We start from the raw sequence: 9234 nt of genomic DNA, 5'->3' as shown, positions 1-9234 counted from the left end.
TCTTCAAGCTTACTTTCAACCGATAAGCATTGCACAGCAAGAGCTTGGCAACAGCAGTAAGAGGTTGTTGTATGGGTCAAAACAAAATTAACTTTCCATCCAAAAAATAATTCTCTTATCCTTATAATAGTGCGCAATAGAAAAATAGGATATTTGGCGCCTAGTGTGTTTGCAAAGGAGAAAATTTAGTTATATTATAATACTATGAGAGTTGTAAGCGAATCTGCTAGATTTCATAAATTACACTATAATGGATCCAAATAAGATTCCAGATGTCTCGAAACTGGAACAGTGTCACAAAACGGGATATAATACAGAAATTAATTGTAGAGACTTTCCAGCAGAGTTCAAGAAAGATTACTAACCCTCTAGAGAGATCTTTTAAAGCTTATATAAAGACAGACTTTATATGCCGCATTTCTCGCCTGTCATGCCCAAGTTGTCTGTAGAAAGCTAGTTAAAACTAGCAACTAAACCTTTTCTTCAATTGATATTAGTGCCCAGGGTTACTTGAAAAATTTCCGAAACCTTCATGCTTTGTAGATAGCGTCAACATTTAATTTGAACACTGGATCTTGCATCAGTAGCCTGTAAAAAAAAAAAAAAAAAAAGAAAAAAAAAAAAAAAAAAAAAAAATAAGTTTCATTCAGTATTAAATAAGTAATCATTACCAAGAAACATCAACTTTGTAAGGCAGGCAATGGCATCTCCCCAGCCTTAACCGCCAACGGGAACATCCCTCATTACTTTGGTAATATTACGAAAAAACCTATGCCAAACATTTTTCAAAAGCCGTATGTGTGGACATGGCATTAGGGGCTTAATAATTCCCCCGACTTGAAACTCATGTATTTTAGTTTAAACCCCCTTTCACACGAGAGGCAAATGCAGGCTGGCCACTTTATTTGCCTATAACCCTTCTAACTTTGAAACCAGTTACCAGATCAGCCCAAGGCAGACAGTAGGTAAAGGAAGGCAAACATATGCCAGGAGACAGATTGCAGTTAAGTTTTAACAGAATAGTAAAGAACGTACCCAGTACCTAGACACTGGGTACACACTTCAATGGTTTGCCCGTAGTTTCTTCTGCTATGACATGTCTAATCTTAATAGTCACCCATACAACAAAATTTGTTGACTGTCTCCTCGCCCTGCAATTGTCCTGAATGTGGAAGGGCCTCTACTAAATACTGACAAAAAATAAAGTCTGCATATATAGCCACTGGTTGGCCACTCAAGCTGAGTAAATGTTGAAGGCAATGTCTGGCATATGCAGCACATGTGTACTGCTTCCCAGAAAAGTAGCAATGAGAATGTTCATAAAGAACGCAAAGCTTGCCATGGCTAAGCAAAGACAAGACCATGTCAAAATGTCTGGTTGTAGCCATTTGAGACTTGCACGAAGCTTTATTCCACTTTTTGCAAAAAACCACTATAAACATACCATGCAAATATATAACACTGTACTGCCAGAAGTTTGCTACAGACTAGTCAATACACAAAATAGCTTAATTTATTTTTTATAGAATTTTAGCAGACCTTCCATAGAAGGAAAACAAATGGTGTTAATGAAACAGAAGTAATTCAAAAAGATTTTTATTTCTGCCATTTTAATGATCTTACGACCAGGTGCCATAAACAATACCAATTTTACATCATTAAGTTCTATTAGTTAGAATAAGAATTTTCTAACATTTATACATGAATTGCAGAGAGCAACCTACATAATGCCACGAACACCAAGATGACATTAAACACTATTAAAATCTAATATTAAAAATCTTAGAGTAATACCTGCATTACAGATGGAGCCACCTATTCGCTTATGCTTTAGTGTATCCCCCATCCAAATCTCTCCTTTGGCAATTTTGTCTTCATTCGAAGTCAAATGCGCTGACGGAGTTTGTACAAATAATGCCAAGCAAATTACTATACTACCTAAAAGCTAAAAGTGCTACACAATCCCCAACTGCTGAAAGAGTACAAAATCAGCAAATAGTAGTTAAGAACATAACCTAGGTTACATAAAACCGGACAAATATAGCAAACTTCTAAAAATCTGAGTCTGGTGCCAATGCTGTACACAGCAGATGCAGCCTACTTGAGGAAATCTTATGGCTATATAAAGAGTCACAATCAATTACCACAGTCTTATTTCCTATACTGTATAGCCCTATACCAATTTGATTTCGGTGGTCACCTGAACACAACGCAACTACACAATTACTACAGTAAAAGAAGTTTAGTCATCGTCGTCGTGTACAAAGCTCGTCATAGTGTGCAAAACTACTCCCTACAGGTTTCATTTTTCTGTTTAAGATTCATGTGTGTCAATTCGGGTAAAGTTTACTCCCTTCTAGGTTTCAAACTGCTAAGTCTTCATTCTTAAGATTCATGTGTGGTCAATTCGGGTCAAGTTGACTTTTAGGTTTCAACCTGCTAAGTCTTCATTCTTAAGATTCATGTGAGGTCAATTCGGGTCAAGTTTACTCCCTTTTAGGTTTCAAATTGTTAAGTCTTCATTCTGTAACATTATGTCAGTATCCAATTAATCTTTGTAAAGCATCTGTCCAGTTTAGCTTACTCTTCAGGTTTGGTTAAAAGCCCATTACCATCAGGAATTGCACAGGTTACCCGAACACTGATGCACTAATAGTTCCAATTTTCTAACATTCAACGGGCATTAAAACTAGTGCACATTAATCAAGGTGATTAAAAATTTACATTCCAAGTTAGTGGGGTCTACCTGCTAAGAGCCTTCAGATCATACAAAATTTCTGAAATATTCAAATTCATCTATGAGCCAAACTTCTGTAAACTAGAGACTTCATTTAGGAAAGAATTTCATACCAATTTAAAGTTCAGCCTGTATATGCACCAATACAAAACCCAATAAAAAAAATTGGCAAACTTCTAAGGCAGGTTCCAAAGGACAGCTGATTTTACATCTGTTTCTAGCAAAATCACCCCTTAAGTCCCGTTCAGTACATAAAACTAACAATTCCCCATTCTGGGAATTAATCTCATAACAATTAGAACTTCCAACACAACATTTGAAGTGTACAGTTTCAGCCACCCTAGCAATATTTGCCATTGCTCCAAACCATATTTAAATATGCAAATCTATAGCACTAACTCTTTATTTAAAATCTCTTTTCTTACTCTAGTTTCTGGTTCCCTTTTAGAATCAAAAAATCTTTACTTTGCTCAAAATCAACAACTACTTAAGCGTTCCAGTGCCCTTCCAGAAACTAAATTTCATTACTAGACTCAAAATCAGTACCTACTCAAACTTATTCTTAAGGTTTCAGTTCCCTTCCAGAATCAGTCTCACCCATCGTAACTAATTTAGGGCAGAGCCAGGCTGGTTATAGCTTCACCTATGATAACCAACCATATACCAACAAACTAAGGCATTGTACAATACTCCGCTATCTCTTAAACTTACTCCCTTGAGGTTTCAGTTCTGTACCAAATCAGTCAGGTCAAGTTTCAGTAAAAAGTAGTTCCCTTTAAAACTTTAAGAGCAACTGTCGTAACCCACCTTTTACCCACTCAATTCTAGCAGTCTCATTTAATTCAGTATATGAATCTTTCCCTATAAAAGATATTCCAAATGCGAAATTAACATTTGTGCTATGCCTGAAATCTAAAATTTGTAAATTTGCTTCCAAAAACAAGAAACCCATATAGACTGCAATCAATAGCACCTACTATTCTCCTCAGGTTTCGTAATTCAGCTATTGACTATGCACAGAACCTTGAAATTAGACTATCCTATGAAGACCTAAAGTTAGAAATTCATGCCATCCCCTGCCCCAACCTATCAATAACCTTGGTGAAATTAAGACCATCCTTTGCCAGCAACCTATCATATCTAAATCACATCCTATACCCCAGCCAATCATTAAAACCAGACCATCCAATGCCACAACCTATCATGCATTACATTTAAGTCCCCCCTCCCACCCCGACCATGAACCCCTCCCACCCCGACCATGAAACCTGGTAAGATTGCTTCTAGAAACACAAACATATCTACTTCAATCAATAGCGCCTACTACTCTCTTCAGGTTTCGTAGCTCCGCTATTGAAGATTCACATACAATGTGCAACCAGACCTACTACTGTTAGCAAACTATTAACCAAGCATACAATAGGTTCACTTTGATCGGTAGGAGTCCCATGTCAGACAGATGTGGTCCAATATTGCCGAGTAGTTTAGGAAAGTTTTCATGCAACCCATCAGCAACCCATAGTCCTCCAAAGACAGCAACAGTCTAGGTCAGCACCAGACAAGATTGTCAAGTTTATTATTTATGCCTTTCTTGGAGACTACCTGCAAGTAAAGAGATTGCAAATTTAAAAGTTTAAACTAACTAGTGTCACAAGATTAGAGTTATTGATATTGGATATGAAGTCTTATGCCCAACCAGCTATGTATGCCGAGTGTGTATATATGTATATATATATATATATATATATATATATATATATATATATATATATATATATATATATATATATATATATATATATATACAGTATATTTATTACTAGATATGGACCAACGTCCTTCGAACATTCTTTTAAATTTAACAAAACTAAAACTTCATATGTTAGTCTACTATACTGTGTAAACCAACATCCTGCTCACATTCTATTAGATATGAAAACACCATTTCATACATTAGTATACTGTACTGTATATCCTAAAAAATATTTGCATACAGTATATAGTTTACTACGCATGTTTTCAAGCTTGCAAGGATACTTTTTAAATTAGCAGTAATACTACTGTAGACTACAGGAATCTTAACCATTATTGAAGAACTTGTACAGAGGACAAAACTAAAGTAATTGGGACATTAAGAAACAATAGTTTAATCGAAAATGGGAGTTTCCCTCAAATAGTTAAGATATACCCTAATATATCCTAAAGTAAGAGCGGCCACCCAGTGGGAACCATTATTTTGGGGTGGTGACATCTGGAAAATCTTTAATGGTTAAACTAACTTTCTTGCTATACATTATTTTCTGGGGGAAAATCTTCGAAATTACTCATAATATGAAGATACTCTTCCCTTAAATACTTAAATCACTACTTTTCAAGAGCGAAGTTTCTGCTCCAAATTAAGATTTAAGCATAGTTTCTAGCATGATTAAAGTTTCCACTTCCTACGGAAGAGTCCTCCTACTGGTTGGGCGGTTAAGAGTTTCATGCACTCAAGACATTCCCCTACCATATGACGAAGTTTACCATATTTGGGCATACATGTATGGAGTGTGATTTTGGCAGTTCTGAGACTGCCAGTTTTCTCAGACAAATCTGTTCCTTTGAAGACTTATTACGCGACAGGTCTGCCTTATGGAACCCAATAAAACAATCTGCTGCTCTTATGGTCATTTTGAAACTTATTACTATCCAAGCTAAAACCCTAGTTGAAAAAGCAAGAAGCTATAAGCCCAAGTGCTCCGACAGGGAAAAATAGCCCAGTGAAGAAAGGAAATATGAGAATAAATAAATATATTTAAAAAAAACAGTAACAGCGTCAAAACATATGTCCTATATAAACTATTAAGAACGTCAAAACCAGACATGTCATTAATATGAAGACTCATGTCAGCCTGGTCAACAAAGACATTTGCTCCAACTTTGAACTTCTGAAGTTAGAGATTAAACTACCCGATTAGGAAGATCATTCCACAACTTGCAACAGCTGGAATAAATCTTCTAGAATACTGTAGTATTGAGCCTCATGATGGAGAAAGCCTGGCTATTAGAATTAACTGCCTGCCTAGTATTACGAACATGTTAGAATTGTCCAGGGAGGTTTGAATGTAAAGGATGGTCAGTTATGAAAAATCTTATATAACATGCATAATGAACTAATTGAACAACTGTGCCAAAGATATCTAAAGGGGAATAAAAAATCAAATAAACCGTAAATTTCTGTCCAACAAACTAAGATGAGAATCTGCAGGTGAACACAGAACAATACTCAAAACAAGGCAGAATGAAATAATTAAAACTTCTTCAAAATAGATTGATCACCGAAAATCTTTTAATACTCAATAACCAATTTTTTGTGAGATTGAAGAAAACAGACCTAATGTGTTTATCAAAGGTAAATTTGCTGTCGAGAATCACGCCTACAATTTTAAAGTCAAATAAAATTAAAGAAACATTATCCATAATAAGAACCGGATGTTAAGAGCCACCGGACTTTACCTACTTACGATCATACTTCCGAGTTTGGTTAGGATTAAACTTTATAATCACACAATTAGCACCATGCACTAATTTTAGCTAAATCTCTAAGGGATTCACCAACCCCAGATCTACATTCAGGGGATGGAATTGATGCAAAGAGTATAGCATCATCTGCATATGCAACAAGCTTGTTTTCTAGGCCAAACCACATTTCGTGTGTATGTATTATGAATAGTAATGGGCCAAGAACACTACCCTGTGGAACGCCGGATATCACATCCCTATACTCACTATGGTGCCCATCAACAACAACTCTTAGAGATCTAAGACTTAAAAAATCAATAATAATGTTGAGAAACGACCCACCCACTCCCAAATATTTCAGTTTGAAAACAAGGGCCTCATGATTAACACTGACAAAGGCAGCGCTAGAATCAAGGCTGATCATACGAACTTCCTGACCACAATCAAGGGATTTCTGTACAGCATTGGAGATTGTAAGAAGGGCATCACATGCTCTAAGGCCTTTACGAAACCAAATTGCAAACGAGGGAGTAGAGGACCTACAGCAAACTTAAGACGTTTTGCCAGATGATGTTCATAAACAAAGTTTCACGGTACTCATGGTGTAGAGTATAAAGAAGTTTAAGGTATTAAGCCTCAAAGGTTGGTTAAAGCGTCCTAAGCAAAGTTCTGATTTAGGAGTTTAGGGAAGACTAGCACATTTTCTAGTGTAATGCTGTAAAGAGTTTAGGGAAGACTAGCACATTTTCTAGTGTAATGCTGTAAAGAGTTTAGGGAAGACTAGCACATTTTCTAGTGTAATGCTGTAAAGAGTTTAGGGAAGACTAGCACATTTTCTAGTGTAATGCTGTAAAGAGTTTAGGGAAGACTAGCACATTTTCTAGTGTAATGCTGTAAAGAGTTTAGGGAAGACTAGCACATTTTCTAGTGTAATGCTGTAAAGAGTTTAGGGAAGACTAGCACATTTTCAAGTGTAATGCTGTAAAGAGTTTAGGGAAGACTAGCACATTTTCAAGTGTAATGCTGTAAAGAGTTTAGGGAAGACTAGCACATTTTCAAGTGTAATGCTGTAAAGAGTTTAGGGAAGACTAGCACATTTTCTAGTGTAATGCTGTAAAGAGTTTAGGGAAGACTAGCACATTTTCTAGTGTAATGCTGTAAAAAGCCAAAAAAAAAAGAAAAAAAAAGAAAGAAAAAAAAATAAAGGACGTAGAGGCTCAATCTTAACTTAGATTTATAGGGGATTTATTTTTCGCTTGAGACTTGGGAAGGCTTGAAACTAAGGAAGGTGAGTACGGGAGGGTTGCTCCTTACAATGCCTGTAACAAAGTTTGTAACCTGGGAAAGGGGGTCGGGGGCGGGGGGGGGGGGAGAGTGCCTGCGTTAATAATAAAAATCGAAGTTTGAAGATATAAAACGGCAACCTAAGGTTAGATTAACACTGAATAGGGACTAAATTATGCTTAAAAGTTCTATAAATAAAAATAACATTCACCAGTTTTCAAGTTTAGACCGAAGTATTACAGTATGTAGAGTCGCGTACGGCAGTTCACCAACAACATTGGTCGAGGAGAACTTTTACAACAACCCATACACCAGTAACTTCTTAGAAGCTGAATAATCGCATGTAACAATTTAAACAGGTCAGCAAGATAGACTCACGGATAGACCTCCAACACCATAATCAATAACCGACCAAAACACAATATAAATAAGAAAAGAAAAAAAAAATTACACTAAGCAAAAATATTGAATATTAATACTCGAAAGACTTACCTATATCAAGTGGAAGAGTGGCGACGGTATACTGTTGTTATAATTGGACAGTGGTTGCCTCTATCAGTCAAGTAACGTCCAGCTCTAAAGTCAACTTGTCAACGTTGGCAAGGATCTTCAAAACGAGGAGAACCTTTTCGGACCGTCTGTGAGGAGAGAAAAAATCGGACAACAGATGTCCGTACTGGTTCTTCCTGACCCAAATAAATGGACATCTGTCAGGGTACATTTTGCATAGCCTATTTTCGAAGCATATTACTAAAGCCGTACATTTTTTTCCAAGGCTTCTTCGTCAGTAGTGTCACTGGGCCTCGGAGGCCTTTCGGCATCCGGATACAACTAACGGAGAATCCATGAAGCAGACACTTAGAAGTGGGGCAACGAGATTGAAGAAAGTGGAAACAAAGGTGGAATAAAAGGGTAAAAAGGGGGCGCAGAAGGACCATAAAGGTTTAGAGGTTTCAAGCCTGCTCATGAATGGAAGAGGCAAGGAATAGTGACATTGCCCTATCAAGCAGGACAATGCCCTAGAGACTGACTATATATGCATATGATCAGTACCTTGGCCCCTCTCCACCCAAGCTAGGACCAAGGAGGGCCAGTAATGGCTGCTGATGACTCAGCAGACAGGTCTCTGGGTTCCTCCAAAACCCCATCCTTAGCTCACAAGGATGGTGAGGTTGCACCGGCCAAAGAAACTAACAAATACAAGCAGGATTCGAACCCCAGTCTGGTGTTCACCAGTCAGGAACGTCACCACAACCCTATTTACGGTGTATTCCCCACCTTGAACGAATACACCCTTCAATTTGCAACAATGCATATTTAAATTTGCAATATGTGTCTTCACGAATTTTGTACAATGGTATTGTTTGCTCTTGGGGATATATATCATTAGTTACAGACCTGGTTCTACATATTTCACGTGACATTGTAACCAATAAATTTTCTACTCCTTTCTTTCACCTAAGAACTTACGATTCATATAATACCTGGAATTCTGGGGATCGTTAGATGGAAACATTCAACACATTTCCAAATATGTTTATTGAATTGGAGTGAAACAAATCTCTTCCGTGTCAGAACTACGGTTTTTAGAAATGGATAATTTTCTTTTTTTGTATATATTTAATGGATTGGAGTTCGAGACCCGTTCAAGCTCAATAGTTTCCAATAGTGTCCGCAACCTCACCATCCTGGTGAGGTAATGATGGGGGTGT

The 9234-nt window shown here is 37.0% G+C and overlaps 1 long non-coding RNA gene across 1 annotated transcript; it reads right to left on the bottom strand.

The window, feature by feature from the left end:
* Nucleotides 1–1580: 1580 nt before the first annotated feature.
* LOC137630564 (uncharacterized) lies at nucleotides 1581–8107 on the bottom strand. Its single transcript, XR_011041731.1, has 2 exons — nucleotides 8015–8107; nucleotides 1581–4339 (listed from the first exon to the last, which is right to left on the bottom strand). It is a non-coding gene; the product is annotated as an uncharacterized lncRNA (long non-coding RNA).
* Between the last annotated feature and the right edge of the window lie 1127 nt (nucleotides 8108–9234).

This window comes from Palaemon carinicauda, chromosome 38 (genome assembly GCF_036898095.1).
Source record: "Palaemon carinicauda isolate YSFRI2023 chromosome 38, ASM3689809v2, whole genome shotgun sequence".
In the NCBI taxonomy this organism is placed as follows: domain Eukaryota; kingdom Metazoa; phylum Arthropoda; class Malacostraca; order Decapoda; family Palaemonidae; genus Palaemon; species Palaemon carinicauda.
The sequence above is the reverse complement of the archived record's forward strand: the minus strand, read 5'-3'. Positions and strand labels throughout refer to the sequence as shown.